Source organism: Nannospalax galili, unplaced genomic scaffold (genome assembly GCF_000622305.1).
Source record: "Nannospalax galili isolate Female #2095 unplaced genomic scaffold, S.galili_v1.0 scaffold265, whole genome shotgun sequence".
NCBI classification, from domain to species: Eukaryota; Metazoa; Chordata; class Mammalia; order Rodentia; family Spalacidae; genus Nannospalax; species Nannospalax galili.
The window spans coordinates 2,122,304-2,145,481 of record NW_008353747.1 but is presented as its reverse complement, the minus strand read 5'-3'; the positions used below and the strand labels follow the sequence as shown (position 1 = coordinate 2,145,481).

The 23,178-nt window shown below is 46.7% G+C and overlaps 1 long non-coding RNA gene across 1 annotated transcript; it reads left to right on the top strand.

Moving 5' to 3' along the window:
• Nucleotides 1-13,604: 13,604 nt before the first annotated feature.
• LOC115067337 lies at nt 13,605-21,998 on the top strand. Its single transcript, XR_003846762.1, has 3 exons — nt 13,605-13,739; nt 18,564-18,641; nt 21,207-21,998. It is a non-coding gene; the product is annotated as an uncharacterized LOC115067337 (long non-coding RNA).
• Nucleotides 21,999-23,178: the final 1,180 nt, after the last annotated feature.

The window sequence follows — 23,178 nt, the reverse complement described above, 5'->3', positions numbered from 1 at the left end:
TAACAAATACACGGGATTGGAGATGTAAAAATCAAGCAGAGTCTTTACTTTCCAGCTAGCTGGGGTCGACCGGCTTCCCAAGACATGCAAGTCTGGTCAGAACGATCGACCCCCGTTCAGTTTCAGGTACAGATTATATAGGCCCACATAGTCATTACACAAAAAGCATTCCTCAGCAGACACTTTGATCAAACATCTTCTAAAAGCTATAGTTTCGGTTAAACATCTTTTCCAGGAAGGCTAGATCTGGTGTAAGCCTGGTGCAACTTCCTTCTCTTTGTTCCTTATCGGTTATCTGGTATGTGCAAACAGGCCTACAGGACACATTGTAAATCAACTGAGTCAGGGGTCCAGGGTCCAGGAAGGAGGTTTACAGCACTTCAATTCTTAACATTTCAACTAGGTTAATCATCCATGTGTGGTAGATACAATCAGGCAGAATAGGCAAGCTAGCAAGTAAATCTAAATCAACGTTTTAAACAGAGTTTTCTATCAAAATGCAGAGCTCTTACAGCATTCATCAAGGTATTTTATTTTTTTTTGTCCCCAACAGGAGGCAGAGGCAGGTGGATCTCTGTGAGATCCTAGTCATTCTGATCTACATAGTGAGTTCTTGGGGCTACAGGGAGACCCTGCCTCAAAAAAAAAAAAAAAAAAAAGAGGCAGGGTGTCCTAGTTACGAGTTACTTTCTCTTGCTGTGATAAAACACCAACCAAAAATCAACTTGGGGAGGAAAGGGTTTATTGGCTTACAGTTCCAGTGCATAGTCCATCATTGAGGGAGGTCAGGCAGGAACCTGGAGGCAGGAACTGAAGCAGAAACCATTGAGGAACACTGCTTACTGGCTTACTTCCCCTGTCTTGCTCAGTTACCTTTCTTATACAGACCCACCTGCCTAGGGATGCACCATCCACAGTGAGCTGAGCCTTCCTACATTAATTACCAATAAAGAAAATCCCTCACAGACATGGCCACAAGGCAATCTGAGGAAAGCAATTGTTCAACTAAAGTTCTCTCTTCCTACGTATCTCTATTTTGTGTCAAGTAGACAAAAACCAACCAGCGCATGGGGCCTAGTGATAGGTTTAGGTCACTGTGGGTATTCTTTCAAAGGGGTTTGGGGACCCCAATCTCTTCTTGTCTTTTTTTCACACCCCGGCTATGATGTGAGGTATTTTTTTGTTGTTGTTGGTCTGCTACACACTCCCTGTTGTGATATGCTGTCACAACATAGGCTGGAGCAACACAGACAATCAACCATGGACTTCCTGTAAAACTGTGAGTCAAAACTGAAAACCTTTTCTTTTTATAAGTTGATTATCTGGGGTATTTTTTACAGGCATGGAAAGCTGAATATACCAAGGATACTACTCAGCACTAAAAATGAATAAACCATTCAGAGAGAGAGAGAGAGAAAGGCGACACCCTAGATAAATCACTTGAAGTTTCTATGATTCCCAGTGAAACCTCAGTCCAGCCCACCTTGCTGCTTCATTCTTTTCCAATATAACAAGATAGGAGCTAAATTGTGTAGCCTCTCTTGCCTTCTTGGGAGGAGTAAGCTATCTACAGACCCAGCTCATTGGTAGCCTGACAAACAGACACTGGGGTCCTTCCTCCAGCCTGGCTCAGCCAGCCCTGCTCTGCAGACCAGGAACTCAAGCTCCAGCTGAAGCAGCTACCTTCCCTGCACTGGAAGGCTGCCTCCTCCCCTTCCTCTCCTGCCCAGTTCTCTGCCTGTTCTCCTGGTGTGTCCATATTTCACCAGGCATGCACTACCCTTTTAAAAAGGAAAAAAAAAAAGTCATTTTGCTCTGAACTAACAGAGTCAGGCCTCATTGTTTCCAATATTACCAAGCAATTTCTGAGCTAGGAGAGTGTTGAATTGGAGCAGGAAGATGGGCAATTGGGCAGGGTCAGCTGACATGGTGGAGCATAGTGGGTAGTTGCTCCCGGGAAGTAAGAGGGAGGGTTCAGTTTAGATTTCAGAAAAAAAAAAAAAAGATTCTGGGGTCTGGAGAGGTACAAACAATGGAGGCATCCTAATATTTTTCTGTCTCCGCAGGTCCTACCCATTGTATTCACACAGGATGAAATTTATATATTTATTTATACTACACTTGATCTTAGCCAAAAGGCCGAGAACCAAGAAGTGAGTTCCAGGACAGCTGGGGCTACAGGGAGACCCTGTCTCAAAAAGACAAAAAATAAAATATTTTTAAAAGGTGGAATGAATCAACTCTGTAAGTTGTCTTTGACTTCTACACGTGCACCATGGCATATCTCCATGTGCACACACACACCATGCATATACACACAATAATAATAAATTTTTTTTTTTGTCTTTTTGAGACAGGGTCTCCCTGTAGCCCCAGCTGTCCTGGAACTCACTATGTAGACCAGGCTGGCCTCGAACTCACAAAGATCCACTTGCCTCTGCCTTCCAAGTGCTGGGATTAAAAGCGTGCGCCACCATACCTGGCCTATTTTTTTTGTTTCATTTTGGTTTTTGGTTTTTTTGTTTGTTTGTTTTTCTTTCTTTTTTGTTTTTTGTTTGTTTGTTTGTTTTTCTTTTTGAGAAAGAGTCTCCCTGTAGCCCCAGCTTTCCTGGAACTCACTATGTAGACCAGGCTGACCTTGAATGCACAGAGATCCACCTGCCTCTGCCTCCCGAGTGCTGGGATTAAAGGTGTGCACCACCACCACACCCAGCTATATATATTTATTTATTAAGACAGGGTCTCACTATGTAACCCAGGCTGGCCTTGAACACATGATCCTCCTCCTTCAACTTCTCAAGTTCTGAGGTTACAGGTGTGTACCTGGCTCCAAGAGAAATGTCCTCACCAGCTGACAAATTCTCTTTTAAATAATTCCAACATGATTTAATAGCTTCACCCATTTTCTACAGCAGAGATTCCACAAAGAAAATCTGAAGTTCTCTAAGACCAAGAAGACCTCGCCCAGGCTCTGCCTGCCAGAGGACTGCCAAGCATCCTTCAAGGTAGTGTCCCTGGGTTCCTCTCTTAGGGACCCTACATCCCAACAGAAAGGCAATTAATTGCAAACCACCCCCCACCCTGGCTACCTAGATAGTTGTACCCTGGCTACCAATTTAGCACCTTTCATATCCAGTCAGCTTCTAGGTTATATGACCTAGATGCAGCTTTCAGTTCTACAAGTCAATATCCTACTGCTCTTCTATAGCCTGGGTATGAGTGGGGACTGTATTTATCTATCTTTAGTTCTCAGTCCCTAACTCTTCACACAGTAGGATCTCAGCATGTGTTACATGAACAGAACACACTGGTGGCTAATAATTCTGGAAACAGTGTTGATTGGCTTGCACCTTAAATTATCTAAAGGGACACTGAAGAGCTCTCAGAGGAAAGAACTTCACGCATGGTCCTTGGAATCGAGCAGTCTGACAGAGTTCTGTGATGATGGAGATGACATATCTGCACCACCCAGGACGAAGCCACTAAGTGCTTGGGCTATTGGGCACTTGACATGCAGTCACTATGCTTGAAGAATTGAATTTTAAATTTTAATTAATTTCAAGTTACATAATCACATGTGCCTGGAAGGGACCAAATTAGACAGCATAGCTCTCTAAATAGGTATCTCTGGAGATGGGGCTACAGATTTATAAATAAAATAACATAAAACTCTTGCTAAATACTATACAATAAAGTATAATAATTAAAAGCATAGGCTCTCTAGTCGTGCTGTCCTGCATTCAAATTCCCAGATCTCTAGTTACCAGCATTCTTACCTGAAGAGCAAGAATAATATTTGCCACATGGGATTCCTGTGCAGTTCAGATGGGTTAATACATTATAACAGTGCCTGGTACATACTAAACATTCAAAAAATAATAATGATTGATGGCTGAAAAGATGACTGCATAGGTAAGAACGCTGCACAAGCATGAAGACCTGAGTTTGAATCCCAACGCCTACATAAAGAGCTGGATGTGGCTGCACACACCTGTGATCCCAGCACACTCAGGGGCAGAGACAAGAGAATCACTGGGGTTGGCTGGCTGCCACCCTAGCCATAGGTTCAGTGAGAGACCCTGCCTCAAGAGAATAAGACAGAGAGGGATAATAGTAGGACACCTGACATCCTTAGCCTCCGCACATCAAAAGAATCATGCACCCGCTCATACACCACACATACACACACAAACATATACACATTGGTTGAATCTGAATGTATGTGCATGTACAAAAGACTGTTTTCACTTGAGTCATGTGTTGCTTCATGACAAGACTATGTCTTGAGAAATGTGTCACTGGGCAGTTGTTGCACAAACATCAAAGAATGCACTTACACAAACTTAGATGGTGTCGCCTACTATACACCCAGATCTGTGGTACACACTGCTATATATGTGGTCTATCACTAATGGAGATGTCATTAGGCAGCAGGCAACTGTGTTTAGTCTGAGCATTTACTAAGTGATGAGTAATATGCTAAGAATTTGACACATGGCCCTAAGAGCAAAGTATTATTAACAACATATTAAAGGGAAGAAACTGAGGCTAAAGGTGACAATTGAGCCTGACTACCTGATACTAGAACCTCTTCTCAGTCTGTTTCCTCATGATAAAACATGCACTAGCATAGAATCTGCATCATGAGTGTGCTTAGTAGAGAGATTCCCATCGAGGGCTTAGTAGAGAGATTCCCATCGAGGGCCAATTCGCCATGCCAGGGGACAGTTAGCAATGTCTAGAGACATCATGGGTGTCACCACCAGGGCTGATGTCCCTGATATCTAGTGGGTAGAGGTCAGGGATGAGTTGAACATCCTATCATGCAGAGGACAGCCCCACAGTGAAGGACTATCCAATGCCAATGGCTGAGAATGAGAACACCTGGCCTGAAGCCTCCTGGGTAGTGCTCTTGAGTAGTGATGATGGCGATGGTGAGGCATTCTTCCTTCAGTGCCCAGGGCAGCAGGCTGTGGGAGACAGGAAGTACAGGGAAAGGATTCAGTTCTTCATACTTCAGACAGTCACTTCCTGCCATGTGAAAGGGCTGTGTGGAGGAGTGAGCCTGAAGGACAGAGTCCCCACTCTGTAGATACATGGATGAAATCACTGTGATGCAACCCTAAGGAAGAGTGGGGTTGGGAAAATGGCTCAGTGGGTGATGGTGTTTGCTGTGAAAGCCTGGACCTGAGTTCAAATCTCCAGCACCCATACAAAAGGCTGGGTATGGTCATGCACCTGTAACCCCAGTGGGGAGGAGAGGATTGAGACAGGAGGATGACTGGGGCTTGCTGGCTGCCAGCCTAACCTTAGGTTTAGTGAGAGATCCTGTCTCAAGGGGATAGAGTGGGGAGTAACAGAGCAGGACACCCAACATCTTTCTCTGGCCTCCAGACATGGGCACAGACACATGCATTCCCACACAGGTACATGTAACAACACATGTTACACACACACGTATACAGACAGACATACACACACGTACACAAACACACATAAAGAAAAAAAAGACGTAGAATTGCTCTACCCTTCTCCCTTATTTCTTAAGTATAAGGCACAAAAGCAAAAAAAAAAAAAGGAGGCCCAGAAGCACAGACAAATGAATCGGAAGCAGGAGTTCCTATGGAAGCCAGTCACTCCTGCACCCCAACTTTATATGCACTACAATGACTGGCATACCCTTCTCTATAAAATGTTTAGAATTGGGGCTGTAGAGATGGCTCGGTGGTTAAGAGTGCTGGTTGATCCTGCAGAGGACCTGGGTCTAGTTCCTAATACCTACCTGATAGCTAACAACCATCTGTAACTCTAGTTCCAGGGGATTCAATGGCCTCTTCTAGCCTCCAAGGACCCTGCACACACATGGTGCACATGCAGGCAAAAGCTCATAAAAATAACAAAATAAAATTTTCTAAATGTTTAAAGTCTATGTTCCATTTGATTGAAAGGTGTCCAACTAGGTTGACATGTCAACCAAAACCATCCACATCACAACTGTTTACTGAGCACTGTGTGCCATGTGCTGTACAGAGGACAAAATCTCATTTAGCTTCATAACGATTTACCTCCCTAACTGGCTAACTGTGTTAGCCCCAGATTCCCAGACTCTAGAACAACAGCTCTCAGCACAGGCTGAACTTCCTCTCTTGGAATCAGACAAGAGGCTGGCAATGAGTGATCTGGGTCCAAGCCTTGCTCTGTACCTCCACACAGTGCACCTGCCCTGGCCATACATCTCTATCCTGCCTCTGACCCAATGCAGAAACCATAAGATCTTCCAGGCTCTTGCAAGTACCTGGCATTCAGTTGGTACTCAACAATTTTTAAAATTTTATTTATTATGTATATGTGGTATGGGAAAGGAAATGTGGCACGTGGAGGTCAGAAAACAAGTCTGAGGAGTTTATTCTCTCCTTCTACCTTTATATGGGTTCCAGGGATCAAACTGAGGTCATCAGGCTTTGCACAAGCACTTTTACCTGCTGAGCCATCTTGCCAGCCCCAACAAATGCTTTTTGAAATGGGCTGAAATAGAAAGACTGGGTCCTTGGTCACTGCATTTATTCAAGCCCTGTGCTGAGCACTCACAGCTGAGTTAAGACAGCAAGAGAAAACAAGAAGACACAGATGAAGGGTGAGGTCAGGACGGGTTAGTCTGACCAGAGTCTATGAAGCAAGACAGAATGTTTGGGGTGGACAAATAATTCAGGCCTAGGCAACAGGAGTCTGAGAACATCCTGTAGATGGGGGGCTGTGTCAGCTGCTTCAAGGGGGATTTGCAAGGGAATTATTTATGGTGGTAACAAGCGAGCACTCATTTAGCTTATATCCCACATTATACAAACGCGCACTGAGCACTGCAAGTTAAGGCCCTAATGCCACTCTAAATTAAATTCATCAGTGTCTTAATTAAGATCTATATTTAGTTCTTAATTAAAGGGGAAAGAAAAATCCACGATGTTGCATAGCAGAGATTTGTAATGGAGATAAATCATCTTTCTGCCAGTATACTGGGCACATGCCCGCCCACTCTGGAGACTCAGCCCCCTGCCAGAGCTGTCAACCCTTCTATCTCCCTCCCGCCCTTTCCTCCCTCCCTTCCTTCCTTCTTCCCTTCCTTCTTTCATTTCTTCTTTCATTAGTTCCCTATTTCATAAATATCTATATCTTCTTATTGAGAACCTACCATGTGCCCCATACTGAGCTTCAATTCTGGGACATAGCAAGGAATAAAATAGGCAGACTACTCTCAAGGTGTGACGGTTCAGAGAAGAATGTCAGTGGGTACACACACGTCTCAGATTAGAGATATCTTGGGTTCCCCCATCAATAGCATCCTGGAATCCAGTCCTAGGCTGGACCATGGCATGAAGGTGGTAAGGAAGTGGCAGAACTCTGTCCTATACACTGGTGGGCAATGACTCAGCCTGACACCTTGGACAAGTCCTCCCACCTCTTGGTGTGTCATGCAAGTATCTCTTAAACAAAAATACACAGCATCATAGCCTGGACAGATTCACTGCCAGAGCCATCAAGAGATACATGTTCATGCCCAGCTGCACCCAGCTCTGTGCCCTTGGGCATGCCATTCTGCCTCTTAAAGTTTCTTATCCCTTTCCCACCCAAAAGAGACCTCTTTGCTTTCCAGATCTCAAGGCCCACAGAGAGGATAAGATGAGGCAGTGTCTGAGACTGTGTAAGTAGTCCCATGCTAAACACATGGATGCATTCATTTTTATGGTGACCTCAGGGCACTGCAGTCAAAATCACCAAAGTTGTAGAGATAAACACTTTTGAAGTGACTTAAAGGAATCTTAAGATGGAATATTGACAGACTGCCTGCAAAGCAGAGGCTTTGGAAGTCGCACTTTTGCAGTTTAGGTTTTGAAGGGAGGCTGTGAGATCGAGTTCTCAGGTGGGCATTGTAAGGAACCATTTAGACTGTATTTTCATGTCTGTGTGCACAGTTGTGAGGCTAGTTTCCTGAGTGAGACTGGGAGGGGTTAGAAAGTGATCTCTGATGGCTTCATCCTACCAGTCAGACCAAAGACTGAAGGTGGCCAGGTGTGTCCTCCGGCAAGTTCGGAAGTAGATGCACTGTAAGACCAACTTTCCAGACCCCCATTCCACTCCAGTTCCATCCCCCAAAGAAGAGGGTGAAGGTTAATAGTCAGGAGGCTAAAGTAGGTGCTTATGAGTGTAGGATTCTCTGGCATCACATCGTATGGAGCCTCCGCTTGGATGGCTCCACCACCAGTGATGTAGAAAGGTGGTCATGGCCATAAAGACCTTGACAGACCACCCCAGTCTGAGTTCTGAGAAAGACAAGCACTTGGCCAAGTAAGCACAGTCAGCCTAAGATAAGATCTTCAATCCATATCTGCTTTGTGCCAAGAATGCTATCTCAGGGGACACATATGTGAGTGACAGGGCTCCTATCACCCACATATCTGAGAGGGGAGGAGACCAAGACAAAGTTGGAGCAGCAATCTTGACATGGGAAGAAGGCCTGTGTTCATTTTCAGTACAAGCCTAGAGTACGGTCCCCATTTTAACCTTCTAAGAGAATGCTCATCTCCCTGTCAAACCTGAGCTCTGGGGAGTGCTAGGCCCCTCTCAATCTGAAGTATAGAATTCACTGGGAAAGGGCAGGGGGCTACTGAAATCATCACCATGTTGTGTCATCCACAGGGTGGTTGGCAGAGAAAGAAAGATAGAAGGAGGGGAAGAAGGAAGAAGAGAGGGAGGGGGGAGAAAAGAGGAAGAATAGAAAAGAAAAAGAATAGGGAATAGAGGAGGGAAAAGCCAAAAAGGAAAAGAAGAAATGAAAAGCAAAGAAAGAGAAAAAAACAGTAGGCTTCACCAGGGCAAGAGCTTGGTCTGGGTGTTAGTGATGTATTAACTGATACACTCTTTAACAGAGACAGAAGTAACCAGGTGGGACCTTTAGCCCCAGCACTCGGGAGCGATAGCAGCCAGCCTTGTGTACATAGTGAGTTCCAGGCCAGTCAAGTCTGCATAGTAAGACCCTGTCTCAGAAAAGGTGGGGAGCAGAAGTACACCCCAGTTGGGAAAACAGATTTCACACGGTACATCAAGCAGAAAGCAAGAGGAGTTAGGAAGCAGTCGTTTCTGCGCTCTGGGAGGGAAACCAGCCACCCCCATCCCTCACCCCCCGCAGTCCGCTGCTCCTCTCAGTCCCTGGACCAGCCTCCCAAACACGTTCACAAGCGCAGGATGCGCACCCCGGACAGCAGGGGCGAAGGGGAGACTACCGCGAGCTCCGCCTCCTCTGCACCGGACCAGGGATGACCAAGCGCCGCCTTCCCAGCACCGGGGCTGGAGACTTGCGGCGTGAGAAGCGGAGCTGGTTCCTACTGACCCGTAGCGATCGCGGTGCTGAGAGGCCGAAAGTTAACTTGGCACGATCGGCGCATCAAAGAGGCGCAGCTGTGGCTCGTGGAGCCGGCGTCTCTTTCTTCTGGAAGCTCCCTTCTCCCCGATTAATCAGCGGCTACAGAGCGGCGCTTTGATCCCCGAAATCAAACCCTCCGTCTGACGGGTGACTTGATGTTATGCTAATCCGAGCTGATTGAGCTGAGATAATTACACTTCATCCAGGTTTCCTGGGAGTTCCGAATAAATATTGATGCACATCTGTCCCCCCGCTCAGGTGTAACCCGGAACTTTGTGCTGGCAACAGTTTCGGCCCGTGGGGGAGTGCTCACTGCCGCCTCCGCCCGCCTTCGCCGCCTCCAGCTCTCGTCGGGGCTCATCCACCTTCACAGCACAGGACCAGAGAGGTGCAGCATATGTACCCAGCTAAAGAACTTTCCGGGGACCTAGGTTAGAGTCCCTGTGCCATCATATAGGCTGTGTGGTCTTGGACATGCTTAACTTCTGTGGGCCCAGCTTAGAACCTAGGCGCCTATATAGATTTCCAAAGAAGATTAAGGATGCGCCAGGGGTGCACGGGCTTAGTGACAGCTTCACAGGGCCCCCCTCTCAAAGACTGGCCTCTGAGAGCAAGGCGCCGCTACCAGCGGCCATACCCTCCAACATGCACTTCAAGGCTGCAAGCTCAGATGGTATAGAAATGAATAATAAAGAGGGTTTCCGTGGCTCTGCTCCTCCCCGCGGGCTAATTAGGTCGTGTTTGTAAAGCACTTGGAAGACAAAACGCGCCCCAAGTGTTAATTATCATTAGCCCAGTCCCAACACGCTTCCTGAACAGAGCGGGGGAAACAAGGACTGTCCAGGTTGCCAGCTGGCACTGCAATGGTTGGGGCTGGGGACACAACCAAAGGGCGTTGCCCACTCGTCTTGGTTTGCAACCCCTTTCCCAGGCCCTCTGACTAGGAGGGGAAGCTGAGGAGCCAGTTGCAAGACACTTACTGCAGCAGCTTCCAGCCTGCGGCAGGTGAGGAGGAGCCCAGAGTAGTAGTTCTGTAGTGACTGAAGTGGCCTCCTGGTACCCTAGGGCATGGCCCTAAGAAGGGTGTTTACTGAATCTTCCATGGTTTTCCCTGGCTGCCCCCCACCAACCACAGTCCCCATTGACCAAACACTCTGTTGCACAATCCAGATCTTCTGTAGAGCCCAGGGACCAAGGCTGGAGGACCAGGAGGAACCAAATGGTTATGGGTGTCTGGTGAATCCTGGCCTGGCCCCCAGAGATTTCCCTGGAAGTTGCAAAGCCAAGACTGAACAATACAGATTATATTCCCTTCTCCTGCCTTTATCAGGAATAATGATAGCACAGCCCAGATGGCACAAGCAAGGGTCCTCCCACCACCCAGTCAGCTGGAGCAGAGCCAAAGATCTCTAGCTCCACCTCTGGTACTGGGCCCTATACCTAGCTGCTCTCTTGGACACACAGCAGCAATTCTTGGAACTCTGTCCAATGACAGATAATAATGAGCTACATGCAGAGGCCCTTAGGATGAACCAGTTGTACATATCGACATGATCTGGGTAACTAACCAAAAAGGGGGGCTGGAGAGACGGTTCAGCAGTTAAGAGCGCTGGCTGCTCTTACAGAGGACCCAGGTTCAGTTTCCAGCACCCACATGGTGGCTAACAGCCATCTGTGACTCCAGTTCAAGGAAATTCAATGCCCTCTTCTGGCCTCTGAGGGCACTGCATACACATGGTATACTTATATATATGCAGGCAAAACACTCATACACGTAAAATAAAATAAATAAATCCAAATAAAAAAATAAAAATAATTCCAAAACATTTTTTATTTTTTTAAATAAATAATTTGAAAATTTCATACAAGCATATAAGGTGTTTTGAGCAAACCCATGCCCACTCCCTCTCCTCCAACCCAAAACATTTTTTTAATAAAAGAACTAACCAAGGACCAAGGCTCAAAGCCAGGAGGAGTGTGCCCAAGGAAACACTGGCTAGAGGAGTGCAGGGCAGGCATGCTGTGTCCCTACCCTCTGCAATACCTTCAAGTCCACCTCCTAAAGTGCTACAATTGTATTTCATTATGAGCATACGATTGTTGTGCATGCTGCTATTTACCACTACTTTCCCACAGTTGAGTTTATCCACCAACAAGCATTTTTTGGTGGCTAGGTTTGAGTATCCAGACACCTTCCTTGGAAACATAAGAAAACAAGCCCTCAAGTGGGGCAGGGAGAGGATAATCCCCACCCTTGGGAGAAATGGTAACATCTACAACAGAGTTGAACCTCACCTGCCCCTTTCAGCCCTGTAATCCTATAATGACGTCCAATAACAACATTTGTTGAGCCTCAAGCAGTGGTAAAAAGGAGAAGCAAGCAGCCAGAGGTCTGTGAGGAAGAAAAAGAGGAAAGGAAGCCAAATTCGAGAGATTCCCTGACACCAGGCTTCTCAGACTTTCATGTGCATGAGGAATCACCCAGACAGTCCTTGGAATCTTCTTTAAATGTCCCCTTCACACACACACACACACACACACACACACACGCACGCACGCACACCAGGCAATTCAGATCAAGGGTCTCCTTTAGCCACTCTTTGAGATCCAGGCGCTGAGCACTATACAAAGATACCCTCCCCCAGAGGTCAGCCACACATAAATGCAAGAGTTGAGAAGATTTGTTCAAGCAGAAAGCTAGTATGGCCCAGGAAGACAGAGCCATCTTAAAGGCCTGGTCTGGTCATTGGGAAGCACTTGGCCCTCACCATAGGAGTGCCTCAGTTTCTGGGTTGGGTTGGAGAGAGGCTAAGGAGACTGAGACCTACCACAGAGGCTGAGGCCTATCATAGGAGCTAAAGAGTACCTCAGGGGCTAAGGTCTACAATGGGGGCTGTGCTATACCACAGGGGCCATGATCTACCACAGAGGCTGAAGCCTACCTCAGGGGCTGAAGCCTGCCTGCAGTAATCCATCCTTCTCTTCTGTGGGGAGAGCCTGAGGGCAGCGCTGGCCTGAGGATAGCTCTCACACAGTTTTCCTCTGAGGATCACTGTAGGGAGAACAGAAGGCAGTGTGCCCAGACCCAGAAGATACCACCTGTTATCAGGTCAACAGGCAGATAGGTATGATGCCTGTCAAGAGCTCTGGTGCACATGACAGGATGGCCTTATCCACTAGTCATGGAAGGCTCAGGGCCTGAGTCTCTGAAGATGTTTTAATTTCTTTTAAAAAGAAAAAGAAAATAAATGACCTTTAAAAGAGAACAGAATGTCTTACTATATATGAATCCACCATCTGTATACCAAAAAAGGGTGGGTTTTTTTTTCCTTTTTTTTTTTTTAATGGAGAAAGACACCCATGAAAGTAAAATCACCTAAAGTGTCACAAAAATCATGATGTGAGGCTGGCAAAAAGGCTCGCAGGCAAAGGTACCTACCTGCTAACAAGCCTGACAGCCTGAGTTGGACTCCCAGTTCCCACATGGTGAAGGAGAGAACTAACTCCCTCGAGTTGTCATCTGACCTCTACATGCATGTCTGTGTCCCAAACTGCCTGCTTCCTCCAAGGGGTGGGGCCTGCTGCAGAGAATTGACTGGGACAGAAGCCTCTAGCCAGGAATGTGAATGCGTGGTGGCGGGTCATCGTCTCACCCGCATGGATGAGAGAGGGGGCATTTACCAACCTGGGGCAAGACTGCGGGCCCAAGATGCATGGACAAAAGTTAATGGAGACTGTGGGCAGGCACAGAAGCGATCTGGAACTGTGTGCAGAGGTGGGTGCCCAGTGTGCATTTCTATGTAAGTTTCCCCATTTACCCCCTCCCTACCCAAGGGCATAAACCACAATAAATTCACATAAAAATATATTATATGGTTTGTCTGATCGCACAAGAGACCCCGAGAGAACTCTGGCGACAAGGCCCTGGCACATGTGCATGTATGTACATGCATGGGCATGCATACACTAAGTCAATAAATAAGTCATAATGCAGCCAGAGAAGGAGGATGGTAAATGAGAGACTTGCCCTGGAGACGAGGAAGCTTCCTGTAGAAGGATGTGACTTCCCGTGACAGCCAGAACCTGCAGTCCACCTGACCCTCACTGGCAATGCCCAGGGTAGGTAGACAGAGGCAGTGGCTCAGTGGGCCTACAGTTGTCATGGTGGTTATGACTGACACCGAGTCAGCCAGCCACAGCAACAGTCTCTAAGGCTGGGCTCAAAATCAGAAAGAGGAAGAAAGAGGACTGGACAAAGGAGAGGGAGGATCCCCCAGCCCTCAGTGTCTTTAAATAGGAACAGATGGATGCAAATGAGATCCAGGTGAGCACATTTACTTTCTAGTCAATGCCTCGCTTCCTTTTTTATCTTGAGTTGGATACTTCACTCTCTTTCACAAGTGGGGAGAGGGAGAAGGGAAAGAGGGAAAAGTAGCGGTCTAGACTGTCCATTTTCCCCAGGGCTCACTCTCTTCTTCTGCCCTGCAGTCTCCTGGGCATCTCCCCAATACCCTGTAAGACCCTAAACTCTGTGTGTAGTGAGCAAGCAGTCCTACCTGTAGGGAGAGGCCATGTTCACTAATCCAGAAATTAAAACGCCTGGAGAAAACAGGCTAATCAAATTATACATTCCTGAGAACCATTTATAAGCCAGTACATTCTTTAATCTTAATTAGAAATCTGAGCAGCTCCCACCGTCTCTGTAATCAACATTTAAACAGCACTGACCCCCATGGTGCTAACCTTGAGAGCCACACACAGGTCTGCAATGAGAAGAGAGCCAGGGGCTGCCTTCTCACTGAAAATCGGGTGCTCATAGGACTGTGGGCAAGGATGAATCACTCAGAGCTCCTTGACACTCTGGGTCCTCCTCTCTTCAACAGAACACAAATGCATACAGTCACCTATCTGATCTGCCCACCTACCACCCAACACCCACAACTCATGAGCAGGTGTAGAGGCCTGTATCACTCACCTAACATCTAGAACCATTTTCTAACCAGCCAATAACGTTTCTACAAAGTATTTCCAGTCATATTGATGAATATACAACTCCTGCAAGGTCCTTAGAGCCTTCCAGATAAATCCAAAACCTGCCTCCCCAGGATAGTTCTCAGGTTTTATGGTCCTGCCCCTACCTAACTTTTGGTCCCACTCCTCCAGGGTCCTGAACTGCTGCCGTCCCCTTTAATTTTCTGAACCTCTACATGTAAGCATGCCTTCACCTAGGAATGTTCCCTCTGGGTTTAACAACCTGGTCAGCTCTTTCTCGGACCTTACAACCCCTCAAAGAAGAGTTAAGCCCTTCAAGGAAGTTTTAAACTTTTTTCCTTTCCTTCTGAAGGTTCAATAAACTCAGTGTGTGGGGAGAAAAACTGACAATAGATTAACAGAGGGGGAAAGCTCACAAATTTACCAACAGACAGAAAGTGTATAACATTTTGTAACATACAGAAAGTAAGACTCAAAGGAGGACTGGATAGTCGAAACTTACATGCTGTACAGAAAGAAATGTGGGGCTTCTGGAAGGAGAGAGACAGAGTTTACTGGGAGAAAAACTCACTAAATCAGCTTACTATGTAAAGTCTGCCAGGTAGCCATAACCTGGTCATCTCTGTCTAGCCCAGTTGTCAGACCACAGGCTATCCTGTCTGCAAAAAGATCTTCCCTCTGCAGATACCAGAAGAAAAGCCCTACCCAATCTTCTTTTTACCAGATGAAATGTCATTTTACAAAAGGACCACTTTGCAAAGCCATTCTTATACCTACAGTGCCTCTAAAGAGCCTTCTAGAAATATACTAGCAAAATCGATTTGGGGGTGGCCAATTTTGGTCTCCCTTAGTCCACACAAACATTTGTTTGGGAGGGTTCAGGGACATATGATTTACAAGAGCCCAAACTAGAAATGATCTAAATATCCACTGACTGACAACTATCCCAACATACCATAGTAAACCTATGCAGTGGAATGCAATCCACAGAGAGCAGCAGCAAACAGCTGGACTTGTAGCCAGAGTGACCTCCAACAACATTACACTGAGACAAGAAACCAGACACACAAGGCTGTGGCACATAGGATTCCATTTACATGAGATATCTAGAAAAGGGCTTGGGGCAGGTCAGTGGTTGCCCTGGCTGAGCACAATGAACAGCATATGGGCCTGAAGGAATTTTGCAATGGTAATAGGAATAGGACCCTAAAACTGGACTTCACAATGGGATAAAGTCACTAAAAGTCATTCAACTGTACTCTTACAGTGGGTGAACTTTATGATATGAATAAAATGAACAGTAAAGCTGTTCATCAGGAAAACTAATTGATGCACGATAAAGGGGTAAATAGATGGACTGGTAATGAAACAAGACTTCAGTGGGAACAGTAAGATCTAGGTGGTGGGTTGAATGGACACTGAAATTTTATTTCCACTTTTCTGTATGCTTAGATCATTTAATAATAAAATGTTGGGGAAAGAGGGTCTTTCTAAGGCTTCGGCTGTCTGAAGCCCTTCTCCCTGGCTCTCCCCCAAAGCCACACACCACCCTTGGGAAGAGCCCATTGCTTGCTGCTCTTTGCAAAGTTTGCTTGCTTTAAAGAAGGCTCTGTTCCTGTAAGGTCATCCTTCTTCGTCTTGTTTGGGGTCCCTGGAGGAACCCTATTACTTACGCAAAGATGAGACTGGAGGAACTCATTGTTGAAGGGATCAAAATATACCAAAATGTGTGCTTTGGGTTCTGCTCATTTCCTTATTTGCTGCACTTCGTATTTTTTAAGGCAGTTTAGCAAAATTGGCCTCACCTGTTGACTGCTGGGCAGAACACCAACTTATTTTTTATTTTTTTTTTATTTTATGTGTCTGAGTGTATTGCCTACATGTATGTAAGTGCACCCATGTCATGCAATGCCCAGGGAGGCCAGAAGAGGGCATCAGATCACCTAGAACTGGAGTTATGAACGGTTGTTAGCTGCCATGTGGGTGCTGGGAATCAAACCTAGGTCATCTGCAAGAGCAACCAGTGCTCTTAACCACTGAGCCATCTCTCCAGCCCAACCCCAACTTATTTTACAAGCTCAAAGCCTCTGGGGAAGAAAGAAGTAAATGACCAACCTCTGCACCCTAGAACTCAAAATCAGGGCAACCTGCTGCTAGACTAAGCACCTACTAAACACAGGCCTATAAAACCAAACTGTCTTGAGAAAGGAGGAGTTCGAGAGACCTGAAAAAGTGGTCACTGGAAAAAGAGCTGTTTTCATGGAAGAGGACTGATTTGGACAAACGCCGAGCCATATGCACTATGTATTAGTCTCTCCAGACCCAGAGAACCCTGGACAGCTCTTGTACTATTGGTGATAATGGCTCAGCATGTGAGTTAGATCCATAAGTGCTGAAGGCTAGCAGCCTTTTGGGGCCCACTGTGGTCTGGCAGGGACCTTGGGTGAAAGAACAGGAATCTAGGCTATGAAAAGTCACAGCAAGTCATCACAATACTAAGTCATGCTGCAGCTGGCTCTGTCCTTAGTGTCTAGAAGAGGGCATTTGGAGTAAGCATGCCTCCATGATCAACAAGCAGTCCAAAGAGAGGCTCAAGACTGAGTTAAAGAGTAACATGGGCTCTTGGGCAACCACATGTTGAAATGGAAATTTATTTGTGCTCGAAGCTGCTCAGATCCTCTGTGCTTTCTCCTTTATCTGTCCCACTGGAAAAGAAGGTCTGTGAAGGCAGAGACTGCATGGTGTTCATGGTACATAGTAGGTGTCAGTGTAGGGACCAGGAGTTTGGCTCTGTGGCCCTGGCTCTGATGCCACTTTACTGTATGGCATGAAGCAAGTCCCTGAGCCTGAGTTTTTTCTGACCTATGCCAGTCACACCAAGAGGGAACAGAGTACTTGAAAAGACTAGGAGCTTCTTAAAGAGAGTGGGAACTGATGATAGAGCAGGCAGACTAGCCTAAGGAGCAGGTTCTGATGAACCCCAAGTTCATATGTTCACTTACTCATCCTACAGTATGCAGTTGTCCAAGATCTAAGGACAGAGATATGTCTATGACAGCCAAGCTTGTGAGAATGTCCCAGTCTGGAATACAACATGGTCTTGCCAGGGGAGCAAAAGGTACTATATGGGCTCAGCATCTGCAAAAGCATAGCAAGATGTTCAGAGCACAACGGAGAAGCCTGGCAGGCCTAGAGTGCTAGAGGGCAGAAGGAGGGTGAGAAATCCAAGCCCTACTGAAAAGATAGGCAAGGGTTAACACAGTGGGGTCCTCACTGGCTGTGATAAGGAGCTTAGGCCTCAGTCAGTGGAAATCAGGGGAGTCAGGTTTATAGGATAGCATTAGAGGCCACATGATAATGTCCCACTGCAGAAGGGAGGGAGGGAGGTCCCCCAGTGACCATTCCTGAAAGCCACTCTCAACCCTCAGACTCTGACTTTGAGTGGCAGTTCTCACTTGGGATGTCCTGTTAAGTTCAACTCACTACTGAAGCCTTACTTTGTGCAACACATTCCCCAGACCTTGATCTTGATGTACTGAGATGCCATTTTCTCCTTTCCTGCCCCTCAGGCCACTTCCTACTTACCCCCTCAATGCCTCTTTTTTCCCCTGAGGTGCACATGTGTGCTTTCTCATCAATATATTCAACTATGTTCTTGCAACCCTTCCATTCCCTTTTCCTCTCCCTACCCTTCTCCTCCTCCATCTCTCTCCCTCTCTTCTTGTGCAACAATGGCTCTCACATCTACATCCCCAGACTCTCTCACCTCCCAAGTCACTTCTAGCCTCCCTCTTTGAGGCTGGATCCTTTCTGGTTCTCCTACAACAGCTCGGACCTCAGAAGACTGACACCAAAGTCGTCATCTCTCCCCACCAGCTTCTGAGAACACTGTCTTCATCTCTCCTAGAGCAACGCTTGATACCCGGAGTTTTTCATTTCACCTTACTCTCCTTGTTCCTCCCTTGCCTCCTCCTCTAGACAAGTTTCAGGATTCTTTAAATTCCAATGCCTCCTCCCCCTGTCTGTCCAATAAAGTTCAAGGTCAGCTTGGTATCCAAAGCCCCAACGGCTGGTGTCAGGCCTCCTTCAGCCTTATCTGCTAGTTCTTTCCTCTGGGTACCTACACCACTCACCCATGCCACCTTCCTTCCTGCAGAGTTTGCTCTCCCTCACCCATTCTCTGCTTCCTGGCCCTTGTTGGATTGGTGAGGACCATAGAAATCTGCAGCCACAGGTAAGCTCTTAATTAACCTTTGTACTGCAAACTGAAAATTTTTCCACACAGGGATAAACTGTACCCCAAGCTGAAAAAGAGAACTTCTGCAGGCTCCTTGCAGACAGAAAAGCCCAGGCAGGAGAGACACAAAGGGTGCCCAGACCTCTCTGTGCAAGCCCAACCTCCCATCTCATCAGCCCACTCAGAGAGAAGAACACCAGCAATACTTACAAATGTTGTATAACGGGACAAGGTAACATGCATAATGAAGGATAAAACCATTCCTCCCACACTGCCTCATGTGCTTTCCTGGGCAGGGAGCCAGCGCCACATAGACACGTCCATCTGTATGGCTCTGGGTCTGCAAACAGCTCCCTTGAAGGGAGGTATGAGTCAGCTGTTTGTATGTCAAAACCAGCAGCCTCTCCCTTCACACAGCCTGTCCCCAACCCCAGCCCCAGCCAGTTTTGTGCAGATACTCTCTGGACTCAGATCTTTTCTTCTCGGCATGCTTCTTCTGTTTCCAGAGTACTGGTGATTCTAACTAACTGATGGTGGCACCAGTGATTCCCAAGTTGGCATGTTTCCCAATAACTGGTCTCACATCAGCAGCCAAGCCACCAAGGGGTCCAGCCTCAGATGCTGAAAAGGGCCATGAGTTCCTGTTTCCACTGTGACCAACTCCCCCCAAAATAAAAAATAAAAATAAAAAAAGAACATCGTAAGGAATTAATGTCCATTATGGCTACTTTTGGAGAAGAGGCAGAGTTGGATGTTGAACTCAGGATCTCATACATTCTAGACAAGTGCTCTACCACTGAGCTACTCCCCCAGCCTAAAGCTAGTTTTTAAATTTTCCATTTGATAATTTTGCAGACCAGTGCCTCAAATGTCTGGCTCTTTACCTGCATCATCTAATTCTTTCTTCCCCAAATTTCAATTCAGTCTCAATGTGGTTGTCTTCACATCTCTGTGGCTTCCTGATGTCCACAGTTCCTTCTGACCCCACCTCTACCCCTTACTCAAGTCCCCCCTGTGGACAGTCTCAATGAAAAGAGAATCTCGACACAAGTTTAGAATCCATATTGCAGATCCCTACATTTGAGATCCTAAATTCTAAAGGGCATCCCCCAAGTGGTCCCCCAAACTGTGCTCTTAAATCTGGAAATGGGGAAGGCCAATGCATCATCAGAAATAAAGTTCATCAGACATCAAACACACAAGCTGGAGGAGGGCACCAACTGTCAGCTCTTCTCCATACTAAGTCACCCTCAGCTCATAGCTAGGGTTCTCATCACTCTCGGACTTTGAGCCTCTCTTCTTCCTCCCTCAGACTCATTGGCCTCATCCTCCTGGACCTGGATCAGGCACTTTGGTCATGGGATTCATCCATTTCTCCCCTGATGGCATTCAAGGTGGCTTCGATTTAGAACAAAGATGCCTGAGATCCACCTGGAGACTTTAACTCAGTCTGCAGTGGGATCCTGGTATCCTCTGCAACCTCCATGCAATGCTGAAGTACAACCAGGGCTGGGAGCAGCTGGCCTGGAATAGATACCACTCATGGTATCATTGAATGTCACTTCTTTCTACACAAGATTCTCCTCTACTGCTGATATAGACCACCAGGTCACTGGGAAAGGGTCATGTGGCCATTTCAGGAAAGGGGTCAGGATGCACAACTGAGCCACCTTCCATTTCAGACGTTTGTGCTAACCTGGGGCTGAGGGACCAAAATCAATGGAGAAACTGAGGCTGGTTCTTTACAGGACACAGGACCCTGCAACAAATGATGATGGTAGCAAAGGAGGTGACACCGCCAGGACCCCACTCCCATTAAAATGGGGCAGTGAGGTACTCATGGACCTGAGAATCTCAGCTCCGGGATTTGGGGCTTCCTGGAACTTATAATTGGACAGGTGAAAAAGAGAGATTTGGGGACTAGAACAAAAGGCTGAGTGAGCAGACCCAGTAGCTAGACCCACCCACACACTCCTCCAGGCGGCTAAGGAGGCTGTGGACTGTCCTCTGATCCCCAAGAGCTAGGGAAGCTCTGCTACAGGGAGGGTCCTCAAGTCAGCATCCTAGCCAGGGGCCTCTAGTCCTGAGACAAAGGATGTCACCCAAGGCTGGCTTCTGTAGAAGGAAGTGGCTCAGGAATCTAACTTGATCTTTCTCTCTTACTTCCTTGGTCCCCATCATGATCAAGCACCAAGTTCCTAAAACCTAGTTTGCTCTCCATTATCTAACTCCTGGCCCTTGACCCCAGGAATATCACAAGATGCTGATGTGACAATATCCACTGTCATGAAATGGATGTGTCTCTAGAAGGGACAAAAGTCCGATACAGATGCTTGGTTGTTTTTTGGTGCACCTACAGGCCCTCAGACCTGCGCTGCTTTTCTTTATCACTCTGTGTTCTCTCCCCCAGGTAGTTCTCCCGGAAGGGCTTAAGGCTCCATTCTGTATCCTCAGACATGAGACTCCATGAAGAAAAGTCATTCTTCCAGTTAATGGCAGAGTTAGGGTAAAAGTCAGAGCCTGCTGACTCCCATCCCTCACCTTCCTTTATCCTTTCCCCAGAATGCTCAAGAGAAGAGCTGTGGACACCAACACTCCATCAAAGAAGAAGATGCTGGAGCTGGAGTGATGGCTTAGTTGATAAAGCATTTGCTGTGCAAGAATGAGTACTGAGTTTGGATGCCCAAAGCATATTTACATGCTATGTTAAGTGTGGTAGTTCACCTATAATTCCTGCACTCAGGAGGTAGAGACAAAAAAGAGTCCCAAGAGCAAGCTGGCTAGCTGGACTAGTTCTATTTATTGGTGAGCTCTGGGTTCAACTGAGAGAGTCTGCCTCAATGAAGAAGGCGGAGAGTGATAAAAATAAGAACCCCAACCTTGGACCTCCACATACATATTCACATATGTGTATACACATACATATGTGCCTACACACATAAAAGCATGGTTGCACACCACCTTAAAAAAAAAAAGTTGTTGTTCAAGGTGCCTCTGACCCCAGTCCCAAACCCTAGGCCCCAGTCCTACCTCAAAAGACCCACTATGGCCAGTCCAGGAGACAAGCCTTGGGTCTCTGCACAAGACTACAGTCAACAGCAGACTGTTCTTGCTTTCTCTGTCAGTGGAACAGTCAATGTGATTCTGTGAACTAATAACCAGTCTTTTTTGTTTAAATTTTGGAGTAATTTATTGTTTTATTTATGTGTATGGGTGTTTGGTCTACACATATGTAAGTGCACCCATGTCGTGTAGTGCCTGTGGAGGCCAAAAGAGTGTGTCTTCCTTTTTCAGCACTGAACCAAGAGCCTCACTCCACCAGGCAAGTGCTCTACCATTGCCTTTTTTTTTTTTTTTTTTGTCTTTTTGAGACAGGGTCACCTTGTAGCCCCAGCTGTCCTGGAACTCACTATGTAGACCAGGCTGGCCTCAAACTCACAAAGATCTGCCTGCTTCTGCCTCCCAAGTGCTGGGATTAAAGGCATGCACCACCACACCCAGCCCATTGCTTCTTTTTACTTTAAAAAATCTAATTTCTAAAAATTTTTATGTGTATGTGTTTTGTCTACATGTATTTAAATGTACCACATATGTACAATGCTCATGGAGGCCAAGAGAGAGTCAGATCCCCTGAAACTGGAATTAGGCACCGTTGCTAGCTAGCATATGGGTGCTAGAAAATGAACCCGGGTCCTCTGCAAGAGCAGTCAGTGCTCTTAACTGCTGAGCCATCTCTCCAGCCCCCTAATAACCAGTCTTAAGAGCTTTCTCAAGTGCCACCACCCTTAGGAAGTCCTCCTGGCCTTCTGCCTCCCTCCTTTTTGCTCCCACAGCCCTGGATCCATGCCTGTCCATGTACTATAATTATTGCTACACCAAACTACAACCGCATCAGACAAGTTAGCACCTTAGTTATCATCAGTCTTCTGCAAGGCAGGCTAGAAATTACCTCCAAGTCAGCCTCAAGTTGGGAGTCTAGTACCTACCACACCCCCACCAAGCCCTGACTTCAGACCTGATGTGGCATCTTTCTACAGAGATCTAGCATAGTCCTAATGAGAACAGCAAGCAGGTCTCTTGCTCTTCCCTGCAGCCCTTCTCCCAACTTAAAAGCAAAGGGGCTAAGGATGACACAGGAAAAAACTACGTCACCATTAGCACCAGTCAGAGGGCCATCTCCCATCACAGTTCCTCTCCAGATGATGACAGAGGATCCTGATGGGCAGCATAGGATGACAGAGAATCACCTGGCATGCAGTCAAAAGTCCAGGCTGGGCCCCGTAACACAGGTCTGTTCTCCTAGATGCTTAGGAGGGTGAGGCAAGAGGCATGCTCTAGGTTAGCCTAAGCTAGAAGAGTTCAAGGCCAGTCTGGAAAACACAGTGAGACATTGTCTCAATTTTTTTTTTAAGTAAAAAGAGGAGGGCTAGAGAAATGGCTCAGCAGTTAAAAGAACTGGCTACTCCTGCAGAGGACCTAGGTTTGCTTCCCAGCACCCACATGGTGGCTAACAATCATCCATAACTCCAGTTTC